The sequence below is a fragment of the Clytia hemisphaerica genome, unplaced genomic scaffold (assembly GCF_902728285.1).
Source record: "Clytia hemisphaerica strain Z4C2 unplaced genomic scaffold, Clytia hemisphaerica genome assembly, whole genome shotgun sequence".
Lineage (NCBI taxonomy): Eukaryota > Metazoa > Cnidaria > Hydrozoa > Leptothecata > Clytiidae > Clytia > Clytia hemisphaerica.
Genome location: NW_027104101.1, coordinates 968,109 through 986,249, shown reverse-complemented (window position 1 = coordinate 986,249; position 18,141 = coordinate 968,109). Strand labels below are relative to the sequence as shown.

At 34.3% G+C, this 18,141-nt stretch overlaps 1 long non-coding RNA gene across 1 annotated transcript; it reads left to right on the top strand.

Moving 5' to 3' along the window:
• The first annotated feature begins 16,614 nt into the window (after positions 1-16,614).
• On the top strand, positions 16,615-18,141 carry LOC136813035 (uncharacterized). The gene is made up of 2 exons (XR_010847429.1): positions 16,615-16,677; positions 17,150-18,141. It is a non-coding gene; the product is annotated as an uncharacterized lncRNA (long non-coding RNA).

Below are 18,141 nucleotides of genomic sequence, written 5' to 3'. Positions count from 1 at the left end.
TTCTTCAAATCATATTATGTTAAGTTTAAAAGTTTCTATTTGACGTCAAATTAATTATGTGACGTCAATTCAATTTTTGAAGGTAAATTTTTTAAAACCAAGAGAATTTGTACAATCACCTAGCAACAATGAAATGTATTATAGACACTACCTCACATAAGAACCATGTTTTTTCTTAGTGACCTGGCTGGCAACAATGACTTTCTTTACAGGGGATACGTGGTCCCACAGGGGCGTTTATTCGAGGGATCGTTAAAAAGAAAGGGGTGTTTATTCGAAGTAGTACAGTCATAACAAACTTTCGACATCTTTAAAAAAAAAAGGTTTGGTACAGGCTAAAGCGGGCTAAAGAAACATGGACCACCAGTACATTAAGAGATTAAGTAAGAGATGAAACTTTAGGGAATTTGACAACATGAAAAGATTGATTTCTCCTGAACTTTGCGTGCTTCATTATCCGAATGAATAGAAGCACCCCCAACTGAGAGAATCTTTGTTTTGATCACAGAAAACAATCTTTGTTTTTACGAAACGCAAGCTCTTGCCCACGCAGTTCGAGCTCTCATAATGTCGGAACACCGGATCCGGTCCGGTATCCAGACGTTTAAACAAAATGATATCCTGCAACAATATCGTATTATCTTATAACACATATATTATTGTATTACGTGGATTATAAGCGACTCTGGTCTACCTAACGGTATAAAAGGGTGAGTTTGTCAAATCGCCAAAATTTCTCCTTGTCAAAATCTTTTCTCTCGAGGGAATTTTGGTTTTTAGTGGGTGGGAAAAAACTCATATGTGGAAATATTGAAATAATGCTCTTGCTTCATAATTGCAAATCGGTTTAAGGTGTGGTACACAATCAGTAATTTGAAAATGACGCATATAATGTTGTATCGGATTTTAAACGTTGTTTGTTAGTTAGCATTTTCATCATAAGATTTCATCATTCTGAAGAATGATTCATTTTATTTTAATCATCTCCAAAAACTCTAACGATGGACGTCCTGTATATCATATATTTTTTATAACAACATCCAAAAATTTTGAAGCCTTCGGATGTTCTTAACTTTTTGAGTTTTAAACCTAAAAATGTTCTTATTTTCACCTTTTTTGAGTATTTTTGTCCAATTTTTAAGAAATCGGTTTTTTTAGAGTCTGCAAAGCCTTAAAATGTTCTTAACTTGTTCTTAACATTTTAGCCATCGAAGTCTTATGTTCTTATATAGTTTGTTCTTATAAAAAAACGTATAAATATATATTTTTTTGTATGACTCACTGATGGCTAAAGTTAATTAATGGTTTCCTCACATTAACGCCATATTGTGAAAAACTATTTGTAGTAATTACTCTGCATGTAATTAGCCACTCATTTCAATTATTGTGGAAAAACTATACAGTAGCTATCTATCTATGTGATGCGACAGCAGAAATTTTTAGATAACTGATCGTCCTCAACTTACTGGACATAAAATAACACTAGTAGTCTATGAATGAAAACAACCCTTTACCGTATTACAGATTTATGAGGCCCTCCCAGCGGACCCTCAATTCACGCAATCACGCAATTTTTTCCCAAATTCACGCATTCACGCAATGTTCTTTCGCAATTCACGCAATTTTTTTTCACACAAAGTTTCAATTTACGCATTCACGTAATTTCTTTTTTATTTTCACGCATTCACGCAATTGAAAAAGCCCATCCACGCATTCACGCAAACCGCTGGGGGCTCCATTCATTATTACAGAGTTACGGCCTCATGTGATTTCAAAACTGTCTCTGTTTAGCTACAAGTTAAATTAACATGGGGACAGATGAGTTGAAACGTTTCATTATTTTCGGAAATGGTTTTAGTTATTAGCTACAGCATCGAAAGAAGGCTAGTTAGACTTTTTTGTATTCTATTTTTTTGTGGGCTGATAAAGCCAGTGAGAAAAATCTTTCACCGTTCACTAGGTGGTCAGCTATACAAAATCTAGATAATGTGACACAGTTAGTTTTGAAAATAAGCCGACATTATTTCTTTCGAAGGAGGGGCTGGAAAGCTCGCTTACTCTCCTCCTCCTCAAGATGTTTATTAGTAGAACTTTTAATTTCTAATATTTCTACATCCTATCAGTCTGTTTCTCTGAAAAATCCTGCATTGTAACAAGCATGCGTATTTTTTCGTTCTTTAAAGCCATATGTAGTTAATTCTCGTGATAAGCAAAGAGAAATGAATACGAAAGGGTGGTACACTTACTTTCGTTCGGGGTTGTGCACATTTTTCGTTCTTTATGAAATTTGTCGTTCTTTTTGTCTATTTTTAGTAAATACAGGATCCTTTAGATAAACCCCCTCTATGTACAATATAGAATAAGTTGCACACGAACTTATTCTACAAATTACATTTAGAAAGGTCATTATTCAACTAGATTGGTTGGGCTGGGGTTTCTATATGGGCAATCTTTTACCTCGTTACACCTTAAACTCATGGTAGAATTAATGATTAAAAATTAGGTTCCTTTCAGATTTTTATAACCTGAGATAAGATTGTGATTGTTTTCTGGGAATTACGCTAAAGCTTTAAAGGGATGGATGAAAACAAACAATCTGACGAATATGCTATCTCAAAATCGTAAGGACCGCTTGTCTAAAAGGACTGGGAATGACAACAAAATTGCGTGATTGTATTTGAAAATAGGGCGCCATATCAGAAAATTTCTGGCGCACAACAAGATTCTTGTTGTAGACTTTTCTGCGAGAGGACTATTTTCCTCAGATGGTTAATTTTCAAGGGCCTTCAGAGGTTTACCATGCTCGTAAGAAAATTATGGCCTCTTGCTATTATCAGGTTAGGTTCTTAGGGTTACAAAATTTTTGTTCGTGTGTGAGCCATTTTTCGAAAATTTAAATAAGTCTCGTATAATTGCAACATCATCTTTAACCAAAGAGGCATTCAACCCACGCATTAGAATACAAAGTAAGAAGCTTCTTTTCATAACTTACAAAATTGATTCAAAAATAATTCTTCTGAAGATATCATGCCAAAGAAATAATCAGTTTTAAATCCTTACAGGAAATTGTTTTATTGATACTGCATAGCCATGCAATTGAGAAATTGTAGTCTGATTGCAAAATCGGTTGGACATCATGTGATTGACTTGGATCATAATTAAGACAGGATTTAAAAATCGATTTGAAATTGTGAAAGTGATGCCATATTAGTAATACCAAGATCTGTTCTCAATTTTCATACTTGCAAACAAGGCTTGGGTAATTATTTGCTTTTTTTTGAAAGTCCTGCCTGAAATTTACTTTTGAGGCACATGGGCTTTTCAAGAAATTTTCCGTCCCCCTTTCCACCTGTTGAGGATATCCATTTTTCGTGTTCCACAGCCCCCTGGATGTCCAATATAAAAATAAAGACCTTCCTTGATATCCGACCTGAAAAAGTGGATAGAATGTAGGCATTTTTTCTTGTACCCCCTGGAAATCCAGATAGCATTGAACCCCCTGGATGTCTGATACCCTCATTACCATCGTTGCGATGTCATACATCGTTGGCACCACGCTTGCGAGCCCTGACGTGTAAGTGAAGTTACTTCATCAAGCTGTGAAGACAAGTCCTTCAGAATGTGAGCAAAGTCACCACTCCAATGCTTGGGATATTTCTGCTGATCTATATAATAACCGATCATGTGTATTAATGTTTTCATTTGGGTTTCGTCTCCATAGTTACGTCAGAAATTGTAAAGCGGTCTCGACGTTGGTGTAATCACCACATACACGAGGCAATTTGTATGGGCTCTTTTACCTACTTTGAAATTTATAAACTTATTAGGCGTTTCTAGAAATAGCAGTTATAGCGCATGCAAACCACACTAGCGTGGTTACTTATTTCCCATTTTTTCTCCTCCTCTGGGGATCGATGTTCAAGTTGCCAAAGACGCAAGTGTTTATTTATCCAGTTAGCTGTGAGAACCAATGTCCCTATCAATGATAGTTTACCATCTGTTAAGTGCGAAATATCACAGGTTTATATCTTTCATGGGTATTGCTTACACTATTCTTTAGTCAATTACTTCATGGCCCCCGGCGTGCGAATCGAATTGAGGGGGCCAAAAAAATATGGAAGATAATTTTCGACTTTTCACCCTTATTTCACTGGCTTAGTCAATCGTCATATTGAGATACAACTAACACCAATTTAAGTCGATTATCGTTAATTGATATAGTTAGGACTAAGTCTTGTCTCTGCCTTTCTCTCAAAGGATAATACACTTTTTTATGAGAGCATCTATAATTTTTGAAGCCCTGGGGATGTTCTTAACTTTTTGAATTTTAAGCCCAAAATATACTTAACATGTTCTTATTTTTACCGTTTTTGAGCATTTTAGTCCATTTTCCTATGAAATTTGGTGTTCTAGAGTCCGAAAAGCCTTAAAATGTTCTTAACTTGTTCTTAACAATTTTCACCATCGAAGCCTTATGTTCTTATAAGAAAAACCTGTATTTGGATCCGCTGGCCGATTTATGGCTACTTATTACCCCTCTTAAAGCATACGTGATTCACTTTTCAAGATGATTTAAAAGAATGTAGTGTACAGGGTGTCCCTAATTAAAGTATCGAGTTTGAACATGCGATTGAGTAGAAAAGTTTGTGTGTGTTATCGCTAAAATATAAGAACGTTTTCCATCACACAGGCTTATTACATTACGTAGTTACAACAACGTATAAATTAATCGTAATGACAAAGAAAAAAGAGGGAGAGCTTAAAATACAATTTTGTGAACACGCACATAAAACTTTCTACTCATAGTTGTGTTTCGACTCGATACTTTAATTAGGGACACCCTGTATAATGAAGATTCTGTGGAATGGGCTGGAGTTTTTATAAGATACTCTAATAATTGACCATTTGAAGTAATAAAGATGACGCGTAAAACAACTGTAACAAAACTGTAAAGTAAGAAAACTGTTTTATTGATTACTGGTTAACGACCAACCAAATCAAGTGACCTGTAAAAAGACCCCAAAAGGCTGTTATTTAAGAACATGGGCGATGTTGCATTTTTTAATTCCAGTTGGAATCATTAAATTTTATGACAGTAGAACATTCGCATTCTTTCTGGTAAATTTCTAGTACAATGTACCTATTTTGTATTCTTTTTTTTAATTTCAGGTGACGAAATGTTAACACTCGATACTTCGGAAGACTTCTATTTTGTAAGTTGTAAAGATTTATTCTAAAAATATGTTTCCGTGTTTGACCAGGGATATGTTATAGCGGAGCTGGATGAAGGACGAGAATTCCTTAGCGGATTGCTTCTTTGTCTTTTCTATTGTAAACTGTTGATAATAGAAATCTATCTCTGTCCCCTTGAGTGTTCTGTTTTTATAAGAAAAATGAAGCAGACAAAGTATTCATGCAGTACGTTTGCACATATTTTGCTATGATGTTCCCGCTTTTCATCAAAATAATATTTGTAGAAGATACCCCAAAAGCTTCCTTGTAAATGAAATCTATTTTTATCAGCGTGTGTTATGAATTTGAGAAGCTTTCATGATTTCTCTTTAAAAATTTCGGATGTAAATATTTTGACAAATATTGTCTCAATAATTGACTTGAAATTTTTTCCATAATCAGACATACCGACTTGCTATCTGAAAATATCAGTTAAAAAGTGAGGCACCCCGCGGTGTAGCGCGATATTTCAAACGAAAAAGTACATTTATAATCTTACAGAAGAAATCTCTTATAACTTTACTGATGAAAACAATGTTTTTCATTTTTTTAAATTGTCATTCACCAATGTTTTACAGACCCTCTTGATAATTAAAAGTTTTTAATCGTGGACGATAAATGCAGCAGCAGAATCATTGGCTAAGAGGAAATCCAAATTTCACGAGTTTGTAATTAAAAAAGTTAAATTTCATATCAAATTTTAATGTCAGGGACAGAGATAGAACAAGGCTTTTTTTAAATGTGCGTTGTCCAGCTCCGCTATAACATATCCCTGGTTTGACGGCCTTATCAACCTTTGCATTTTGGTGAGACTCGTCGTCGCATTTTGACTTTTTCCATTTCATATTGTCGATGTTAGTCTGCTCGCTTTATTGCTACAAGATGGAAACGTATAGAAATTTTCTTGAATGTGGTTTTTACGTAGTTGCAAAACACAGTGCGCATAAGTGAATGGACTCAAGACATTTTGCATCGTAAAAAGTGCAATTAAATAAAAACTTGCTTCATTTGCAACCTTCTATTGGACAGAATCGATCACGTGATGTATATTTTTCCAAAATTTGGGTTAGAAAAATTGTATTTTCCTATAGGCAGCCTCACAGAAGGAATTTTTTAATTAGATATTATTGTTCTATAAACATTCATCTGTTTATTTTGTATCAGGCAACCTTCATGCACTTTTCATTCGTGAGATATCGCACTTCAAATCACACATATATTTTTCAGATAACATCATTTTATGAGCGTTTATTTATCCAGATGAAGATTAAGTGGTATCAGGCCGATCCGTAGTCAATTTGTCTAAAGATTGGTACCTTTATCTATTGAAAAAAATTCCAAAATTTGCAGTAAATAACAATTCAAATTTTCTATCAATTCAGTGGATGTCAAAAAGTGTGTCAAAATCTAGCTAAAAGCATAACACGCACTGCACACAGAGTTATTTAAAGGAGTGCTCATTTCAATAGGAAAACAATGGCTGTTCTCTTGGGAGAAGTGCCTTATAGAGGTAGTTGGTTATCTATTATTTTTACTTCGTTGATGGACTTTAGTTTGGGAAAATGAAATGTTCTTCCAGACTTTTTAAATATGACATTGATAATTGCTTTAAATGCTAATCAGTAAATTACCCTTGACTTAGTAGAGCTTAGGATTCTTTATTGAGATATATAAATCCTTATTTAGGCGTTTTGTCGGTGTGTCAATTTCCATATCCGGCTTCGGCAGCTCTAAAAAAAACTACCCCCCCCCTTTCCATGTCCGATGGGAATTACCCTGTGACAAAACTAATTTCAAAATATTATCAATTAATTGCATTTCCTACTAACGAGATAGCATTGTCTTATTCCATATTATGCAAATCGAATTGTAAACTGTTAACTACACCGATTATAAGAAAAACCCTACAGTGCGGTTCTTTGCAAAAAAAAAACTAGTTGCAAGTGATTATCTAATATTAATTTTCATGACTGTGCAAAAAGTGTTGAGCACTTTGCGTAGGACTTTTTAGGCAATTTTCAAATTTCAGACCACAAATTTATAAGAGAGAGAAAATGTGAGAATGTTCTAATACAAGTTAAGCGGTAAATTAATGCAGTCTTTGTAAGTAAGGCGTTGGCTGATTCAACACATTTCGAACAGTTTTACAGTAACCGCTAAGTGGAGTATGGAGATTTTTGCTGACTAATATTTTTAAAAAGTCGTGCAGTTTTAGAAGGTTCCAACTTCACTTCTTGCACAATGTTCATATTTTTGATCGGTGGACATCTTTCAGCGAGTGATAAGGTCCAGCAATCGAATTACCGAATCTTGCGGCAAAGGCAGACTGGGTTCGAGTTTGCGAGGGTTATATCATGTCAAATTTCTGAGGTCATTGCATTGAAATATTCACGGATACAGACATTATTCGACCCCTGAATATAGGACAAGATTTGTAATAAAAGCCTGTTCTTTAACCCTTTGAGTGCCAGGGTCCTTTTTTCTAAGTTTTTTTTAAAAAATCGCTAGTTCAAACTTTAAGGGCTTATATCTCCTGATCTAGAAGGAATTAGAAGCTCGTATATAGCTCGTTGGATAGCTTAGAGTCTCTTCTTTCTTTTTTCTTTCTTTTGGGCGCCTTTGGCGCCGCCCGATTTAGGAAGGGCGTGGTGGGCGGCGGCCAAGGGGGGGGGGGTTAGGTTAGGGAATTAAAGCAGTCAGGCCCGCTGCGCGGACCTGACTGAACTGATGAAAAGGTGCCCAGTGGTAAAATTTCAAATCAATTCACTAGAAGACAGAATAAAGTAAAACAGGGCCAAATTTGGAGGTTCTTGGATCACTCGTTCACCAAAAATAGTCAAAAAACGGTCAGAATCTCAAAAAGTGAATTTTTGTCAATTTTTTGCAATTTTTTGACTTTTTTGCTTAAAATTTCGCTGGAAAGACTCACTTTTGAATTTTTTTTTGCTTGACCATAAAGGACAATCTAATTCCTACGAGTTCGACCAAAAATAACGATTTCTAACTCAAACTTGGCATTACAGGAGGGCTTCGCCCTCCTATATAGCCCATGTCGTATATATACGACATCGGCACTTAAAGGGTTAAATCACCCCCTTCCCCGTTTCTATGTGCTCACTACTTTCTTTGGATATAAAATTAAACAAAAAACTGTTTGACGCATTTTCAGAATATCGTTGCGTCATTGATCATGGTCAATAAAAAGCCCAGCCAACTACGTAATGATAGCGTACATTTTGGAGCCAAGGTAGTTTTATATTCATTTTATTTGCCGACCACTTTATCGAAACTCGATGTATTCGTCCAATTTAAAGGACACTTGTATAAAAACAGACAGAACTTATTATCCCTGCCACGACCCGTAAATATACTTTCTTATCGTCTTTTTACGGCGCTTTTTGGGCATAAGGTGGGTATTGAGGGCCGGCGTAGAAAAGGCCGGTGTTTACTTTTAAGACTTCTGTAAAGAGTCAGTAAGGTACTCTCTAAAAAACGGACAACTCGAGAAGCGGACACTTTTTCACTCCAAGTTGATGGCCCGGAAGACCATGTAAACTGCATGTAAACTCTTTGGGTTTCTTGCATCATTTTTGACGAAAATAAAGGGTATTCTGTAAAATATCTACAGTACAAAAGTGGACAAAATCTCCATAAGTGTGCGCTATCGATCGCACTATTTAAAGTAAAATTAAAATGAAACAGTTCTATTTGTTAAGGTTGATGTTAAGCGGTCTTAAAAAGAATAGCGTAACACACATATCCTTCGATTGCACAAAATCCGCTTACATCATCCAATTTCTAGCAGCAAGTTATTACGCACTGCTACAATTCACAAAGCCCGCTCTTAATTAAATACTCTTCCGTTATTTTTTCAACATCTTCTATATGAAATATGGTTGACATCATGTTTTACGCAGTATGTGCCCGCGAACGTCAATCGAAGGTTTTTACGTCATCTATAAAGCTTAACACAGGAAATTAACTGTTTTTTCTTAATTTTTTTTTATTTATTGAAACGAAAATATCAGCTCAATCTCAGGATAAGAGACATTAAGCTCTCTTTTGAATTTTTACTTTTCCTCCTAGCTTTTATGTTAGTTTCAGAAATATTCTCCGCATGTAGTTTACGGGGCCCCCTTTACGTCCAGACTACAACCATTCAAATTATGGAATTATACAATGAATTTTTGGGGGTGCAAGGGGGCTATTGGAACAATCCCAAAATCAAGAAAAAAAGCCTTCATTATATTCGTTTGTCTACAATAATGAGCGAGCTCAAACACTCCACTTTCCAATGTATATACGCCAGATAATCGCAATGGAAATTCTATTTTGATTTAACGTGGGAAAGCTGAAGCCATCCCTTCTGCTCCATAGAGCCTATAAAGCCCGAAGGGCTAGATGTCATGCTTTAAGATCTTCCAAGCAAAAAAAAGTGAAAATCGCAAAAAATATTGCTGCTTTTCGAAAACCCACGAAGCTTCTTATTGGTCAAGCGCTGAAATACTATTGTAATGTCACGTGACCTAGGTAGGATTTCCTACCTAACCTCGGCACACTTTTCAGCCAAATCACAACATCTTCTAGTCCTTCGGGTTTTATAAATCTATGTTCCGCTCTCCTTAACTGGGGCAGGGCAATTTGGAGCTTATAAGCAAACTTCTTTTGTTGATCTTATAAATTGTCTTTTTGACTTTTTAGATGTTTTCAAGGATTTCGTATATGATTCATGATTTTTAAGCTACAAATTCTTTTTGTTGCAAAAAACCTCCTGGTTTGACACCACTCGAACTTTTATAATTGCTTTTTTGATACTTTTATTAAGTGTAATCCGCTTAAAAGCACGTTTCTGTCTGACTGATATAAGGCTTTATACAGTATATATTTTCAAGTAACAGAGAAAAATTGGTAATTTTTTCCCCCAAATAGTGTAATATTTTCAAAGGAGGCTATTTGAGTTGGGCTGCATTTTGTCATGTACCCCCTAGATATCCAGGCATTTTGTCTTGTACTTCCTGGATATCCTCTACCTCTTATAAGGTCTTATCCCCTGGACATCCAGATAGCATTTAACCCCCTTGATGTCCGTTATCCTCAACATGGGGAGGGCGAACTTTTTCTGGAAAAGCCCAATCTGAAACCAATGATAACTCAAAATCAATTTGGCCAGATTTCCTTACAAAGAATTGTTATTGCATACGTTTCATACCTAGAGAAATCAGAATCTGCTCGGAGATTAGCCTTAGCGATTTTTTTTTTGCAGCTGGACGAATTCTCCCGGTGAGAAGTATATTTCGAAAGAGCACAATCAATAGAAGTAAAATCACAATCGACTTGTCATGTCATTGTCAGTAATGAATCATGAAACCACAAATACATAACAGATATCGAACTTTCTTGATTGCTTTGACAGGCATTGAAAATTGAATGCTCTAAAGATTTGATCTTATCTCTAGTTAAATGACTAGATAGTCATTACCCCTAATTGAGGGCTAATTGAGGTAAGATGAATTTTTTTCTACCAATGCCTGGCTGTTAAACGAGTTAACAATAACAGGATTTGTCACCGCCGCTGCAGGAAAAATTGTTAAAAAATCCCAGCCTGAGCCTTATTCTCAACCTTACTTTTCCTATTCACGTAAGCCTTAATCGAAATTAACCATCAATAAATGGATTAATTAGCCAAAGTTTTTATTTGTATTAAATGGAGTTTAATTTCTTGAGCTACAAGTGATAAACTGTTAAATTAGGTTATTTCATTTTGTGGCACTTTTTATACCGGCATACCAGCTTTCTTGCAATTTACTCAGGACTCTTAGTCACATACTTTATAGTCATAGGGTACTTTATAAGAATATTCATGATGAAATTGACATAAAAAATTAAGAATATGCTAAGAATAACACCAGCATGGAATTCGGCCACTGAACCTAAGAATGTCAATTTTTAGAGTATTTTACCTGTAAGTTTTCAAGCAATGCTAAAAGCTCTCACAAAAATCTTTACTTGTGTTAATTTCAAGATTTAGGCTGGATTGGATCCTAATATACTGTACCGGAAGAATATTTTAGGATGATTTCCCCCCAAAAGTTAAGAATATCCATAATGAAATGAAAAAAAAAACACGTCAGCGTCATTCTTATAAAAAAGCGTGTAATTGCCTCCCGTTTGATTCAAAATATACACGTTTTTCTTTTATAAGAACATCCTAAATTTTTTAAACCTTCGGATGTTCTTAACTTTTTGAGTTTTAAACCTAAAAATGTTCTTAACATGTTCTTATTTTGACCTTTTTGTGAATATTTTTGGCTATTTTCCTAAGAAAAAGGGTGTTTTTGAGACCACAAAGCCTTAATGTTCATAACTTGTTCTTAACATTTCGGCCATCGAAGCCTTATGTTCTTATATAGTTTGTTTTTATAAAAAAACGTCTATATCGATTCCCGTTCCTTTCTTTTCCAGAAGAGACTGGAGGATGTCCTAAATAATTTCATTTTATCCAAAATCTCCATCTGTTCTCTGATGTTTCCTGACCATTTGCTCATCCCCAAAAATTATATTGGACTCAATGATTTGTTGAAGTCATTCATAATTTTCTTTAATTATACAGCAATTAACGAATCAATTAACTTTAATGAAATGCTAATGATGCTTTTTCTACTATACACTTTGTTTTAAGAACAAACTATATAAGAACATAAGGCTGCGATAGTCAAAATGTTAAGAACATGTTAAGAAAATTATATTGACTTTGCGGACTCTAAAACACCCAATTTCTTAGGAAAATGGACCAAAATATTCACAAAATGGTGAAATTAAGAACATGTTAAGAACATTTTTAGGTTTAAATCTCAAAAAGTTAAGAACATCCCAAGGCTTCAAATATTTTGGATGTTCTTATATAGGTTCCTTTCTTGTGTTCTACTAAGCCAGTGTTCCTTTTTATGATATTGTGTATGAAATTATTTTTCATTATTTGGATAATTTGTAGTAATAAATTTTCAATTTCTTCCTATCAAACAGTGAAATTATTGTGAGAACGTGACAAAATAATGCCATTTAGATATATACGTGAGGTTTGATCTTTTCCAACCTGATTTTCAAGAAAAACAAAACATCTTTCAGTTATTAATAAGTGTACCTTTGAAACTAGTGTGCCCAAAAACTGAAATCTTGATTTTTTTTCTCCGAAAATGTAGCTGTGTCTATTGTCGATCAATTTTGATATCTTGTACAGGGAAGATCCTTGGTTAGTTTTAAAAACGTTTGCACAATTCTGGGAACCCTAATGCCAAATCAAATCATCGTGGATTAACTTTTGATTTTGATCTCAATCTCAACTTGATCACAGGTTGGTATTAAAAACACTGAAAGGAAATTAAGTTATTTTGTGTTGAAACTGTCAATTGCCAAGAAATTGAAATATCAAAGAGAATTAAAAATCGTCAGAAATTATTTGTGATGTCTTGTGGCCAATGAAACAAAATTGGATATTGGCTTTTCCATACTTTTTGATGATTCTACCCTTAGTAGTTAATGCCATAGTCCAAGTACACGTTTTCTATAAGAACAAACTGTATAAGAACATAAGGATTTGATGGCCAAAATCTTAAGAACAAGATAAGAGCATTTAAAGGCTTTGTGGACTCTAAAACACCAAATTTCTAAGGAAAATGGACAAAAATACAGTGAAAATAAGAATATTTTGAGCAGTTTAAGAACATTTTTAGGATTAAAGTTAAAAAAAGGCTAAAAAAATTTAAATTGCTGTTATAAAAAAAAGAAGTAGAAGAGGTCAGAAAGGTTATTGTACTTCGATATATCGAAATATTTCATAGACCTAACAGGGACAAAGTTTTTGAGAAAAAAGTTTTAGAAAACAATTTTTCTCAATAAAGATATACACGTTTTTTTATAAGAACATCTAAAATTTTTGAAGCCTTCGAATATTCTTAACTTTTTGAGTTTTAAGCCTTAAAAGGTTGTTAACATGTTTTTATTTTCACAATTTTTAAGTATTTTTGCCCATTTCCCTACAGAAATTAGATGTTTTAGGGTCTTAAATTGTTCTTAACTTGTTCTTAGCATTTTGGCCATCGAAGCCTTATGCTCTTATATAGCTTGTTCTTATAAAAAAACGTTCAGAGAAAAAAAATGTACTTTGTCAAAATAAACTCTCAAAATACTCTTAGGTTCTTTACTGGAAAATCCCTCTGAAAATTTGAAAGTCTAATCTCTCTTAAGCCCTACAAAGTGTTTGATCAGAAATTAACAAGCTTCTCAAGTGAACCAGAAGAAAGTTTTATAGTTTAAACAGATATCTCACAATTTGATAGGACAAAAAGAGAAAACTTTTTATTTATAGTTTTAGGTCAAATTTCTACCCGAATTGTGTAGGCTTTACTTCTAAAATTAAATTATTCAAGGGGGATGGAAGATATTCATAATTGGTATATTCTTAACAAGAACAATACAATGTATTGAAAAACTCCCAAAACATCATAATTGGTTAAAGGTTGTGGTCAAGTTTGGTCTAGGATTGACCTTGTAAAACAAAAGATAGTTTAGTTGTATTCCACTAAATCATGTTTTAATTAAAATTTGACCTAGGCGATTGTCAAAAATCGTTCTTTTACATCCCTTTTCACACTGGGCTTGGGAGCAGTCACTTCCCTATGTTGTTTTTCTGTAAAAACCACCTGTTGTTCTCTTGAAAGAGTGCATATAGAGTAAGTAAGTAAAAGTACATCCCTCTAGGGAAATTCATTTTCTCGTTACAAATACCACTTACTGCGATATATTTGGAAGACAGGAACTTGTGTCTATTCTGATATTTACAAAAGGCACTCAAACTTACTTCCTATTTGTAATATCATAGAAATTAAATTGAAAAATAGAGAGATATCATTTAGCTTTATCTTTGATATCTAGATAACTCTATTTTTATGCTAATACTCTTTCGGGACACCTTTGACTTGCTTTCCTGGCTTTTAATGACATGCTCATAGTGTAAGGCTAGCAGGTCATTGTCACAGGGCAAAAGAGGAAATCGTTTCCGACGTACTTTTTCTGAGGTTGAAATGCCCAAACAGAGGAAGGCATCCTTTAAATTTCATTGATTGCATTGTCAGAGAAACAAATGCCCGGCTAGAGGATCACTGCCAACAATGATGAATGATAGGAAGAGGTCGCAGCGGATGTTTTGAAGGCGTAATCGACTGCGGGCGCATAAAGTAAAGTAAAGTATAGTGTAATTGGACTTGACTAGTATATCATTCCTGTATTCGTCTTCTGTTCTTGAAACCTAATTATAAACAGGGTGGAAAATTGGTCCCTTTAATTAACTTGTACAATAAACATACAAAACACGTTATATGTAGTCAAAGCCAAGTCATGTGAGTTTTCTTTGAAGACACTATTGATCAAGGGGTATGTATTAATGCTTATCAAGTTTACATTTAAATCTACAATACTAGAATGGAGATATTCATTAATCTTGTAATGTATAGAGATAAGATAATTGATATACCGTTTTCATGGACTTAGTTAGATGCAAAAAACATCTATTTTGAAATTACTATGGTAATACTAATAATTCATTTACTATAAACCGTATTTCACCTACTGTATTTACGTTGATTGCAAAGTGATTCCACGCGAGGCAATGGTTTTACTATGTACCTATGTTACACCTATCAACATTAATGTTGTTTTTTTTTCTCAATCTTTTAGATTTACCAATTTTCAGATAATCTATACCCGATATACTCCTAAAAACTCTGTTCCAAAAGATACACAAAAGAGGATTAAGTTCCAGGGTTGATTGACGTAAAATGTCTGAATGTACATACCCTATCATTCCTGAGACTGTTTCAGAGTTTAACCAGCTAGGATTGACGTCAAATTTTGTAAAAAAAAATCGTTGCATTAGTTTTATTATATGTACGGACATTCTTCCGTTCTAAACTCTAACCAGATGTTTATTGTCATTCATACATGGCACTGGTAAATTCAAACCAGACATTTATTGTCATTCACACTTGGCCCTGGTAAACTCTAACTAGACATTTATTGCCATTTACACTTGGCCCTGGTAAACTCTAACCAGACATTTATTGTCATTCCCACTTGGCCCTGGTAATAAATTCTAACCAGACATTTATTGTCATTCACACTTGGCCCTGGAAAACTCTAACCAGACATTTATTGTCATTCACACTTGGCCCTGGTAAACTCTAACCAGCCATTTATTGTCATTCACACATGACCCTGGTAAACTTTAACCAGACATTTATTGTAATTCACACTTGGCCCTGGTAAACTCTAACCAGCCATTTATTGTCATTCACACTTGGCCCTGTTAAACTCTAACCAGCCATTTACGTATTTTTATTCACACATGGCCCTGGTAAATTCTAGACATTTGTTCTCATTTTCACTTTGGGCCCTGGTAAACTTTTATACATTTATTGTCATTCGTGCATGGCCCTGATAAACTCTAACCAGACATTTATTGTCATTCACACATGGCCCTGGTAAACTCTAACCAGACATTTATTGTCATTCATACATGGCCCTGGTAAACTCTAACCAGACATTTATTGTCATTCGTACATGGCCCTGGTAAATTCTAACTAGACATTTATACTAGACTTTGTCCTGATATATACCTTGCGGTATTAAGGGTTGATACCAAGCGTCTAGGGTATTTTTCAAGGAATCGAAATTGCCCCTAATATGCTAAATTGACATCATCAGCATAAAAAAGAGATGTAATCCAACGCATTTTATGAGCGTTTACTACATACACATCAATTGTAAAATACTTTGTCGTTTACATTGAAAACTTCCCCCGGTCTCTCCTTTTGTTTTGATAATATGAAAAAAAGCTAGCTATTGGTTATTACCTTATTAACCATTGCGCAATGTATGATGAGATGGACGTAAGGTTTAAAGCTGCTTAGCAAAGCTAACTACCTAATTGACTGAACTGTTTCTTTCTCTCTTGCTTTTTTTGCCGAGAACGTTTTTTTTGTAGGAATATTTCTTTTTTTCAGTCTAAAAATCTTTAGGAATTGCTAGAAAATTATTTTTTGTATAGCTCTAAGATTTTCTTTGATACTGGAGCAGTGTTTACCAGTTTGACTCGTTTTTATAAGGTTGATCCCTTCTTGGACCGGTGTGGTTGGTATACTGTTCACGTCATTTATAAGAACTTCATTAAAATCTTTGTTCTTGTTCTTAATAAAAAAAGTTGATATTTCATGATAATTTGTAGGTCCTTCCTTTCAGCCTTTTGTTCAAGAAAGACAGTTAATATTGATTGACAGTTTTCTGATAGTCGAGCGTCATATAAATAGAAGTCTTTGAACCATCCAATTTAAACAGTTATCAAACGTGCTCTGATCGTAAGCAAGTCAGCAAGCAAAATCATTTTCTTTGAAGGTAAGAAACACTGGTTTTTTTTTTCTTATCTTATTAATCAACTGTGTGAAAGGTAACTTTTTTTTCTTAATTTCTCAATAACTATAAGAGGGAAATCGCGTACTCAAAACACAGTGGGAAAAGGCAGTCTCTATTTTTGATGTGCCGTCACTGTAGTAAGGAAAACAGGAGAAAAAAGGATTCATTGATTTTTTTTGATACAATTGATATCCTTGTTCTCCGCCTGTCGCACTGGACGGTCGGTTTCCCTTTACACAAAGAATTTCATGTGATTGAGCCTCTGTCATTTTTCCGGGGGTATTTTGTTCGTGAACATTGAAAACACATCAATCAATTAAGCTAACCAGGGGGTATTTTATCAATTAATGGTCCGATGCAAAGTGATTCTCCATTGTTTTGCAGTTTAGTGATATTTAAAAGGGACATCTTTTAGATCGTGTGATAATCAAAAATCAATTCATTCTTATTTTAGCATTCATTGCAAAAGGTTCAAGAAGTGCAAACGACACTACGAGAGAAAAACAAGTCAAGACATCAGCTACTAAACAGCAAATAACTGATTCAAAACACTAGAGCTGTCATCAAAATCCCTTCAATCAACAAAACAACAACAACAACAACAACAACAAATATGGATAAATACTGCAAACGCTCAATTGGTTGTTCCAGCTTGATCAAAAACCTGGCTGCTTCACAAATCAAGAAGACTTCACCAAAGAAGAGCGCACAGAAATACGTAAGCTCCAACTCGAATGGTTATCGTGGATATTCGAATGTTTTCAGTTCGGAATCATATGGATCGATTTATTCGAGATCGTGTCTTATCGAAAGCAACTCGAGGAATAATAACATTAACAAGAAAAACAAGACCAAAGGAAACAAAATCAACAACAGGCTCTAAATGGAATGAATACTTTTTAGAAGAAACGCTCATGACAGATAGAAGATGAGAGAGCCTAATCTAGGCTAAATCTAATCAGCTCTTGGGGCCTTCTCTGAAGAAATTAGGCTAGTACCAGCTTCAACTAATACCATGCTTCTATATGATTTGGCAGTCTTACACAAGGAAATCTCTTATACCGTCGAAACCATAATTCTACAAACTCAAAAACTTATATGTATGAGAAGATTTAGGGGGTATTAAAGATGACCAGACCCAACATTGAGAGCTCAGCCAAAGATGTTGGCTTCAATGAGTGAGAACTCAACATTTAACTTGAGATTGATTAATGCTTGATTTTACAAGTATTTGATGAAGCTTTCAAGGCGATTAAATTAAGTCAGTATCGATTTTTTTTATTTCGATCAAAATGTTTTTGTAAAAAAGTGTTTTTTTTTTCATATTAGATTTTCGACCACTGTAAATATGTAAATTTTGTAGATACGGGTATATTAAAGTGTAAACTTTTGAGAGGTCTTTCTGTTTATATGAAAAATGAAATATATAACTATGATGAATGATAA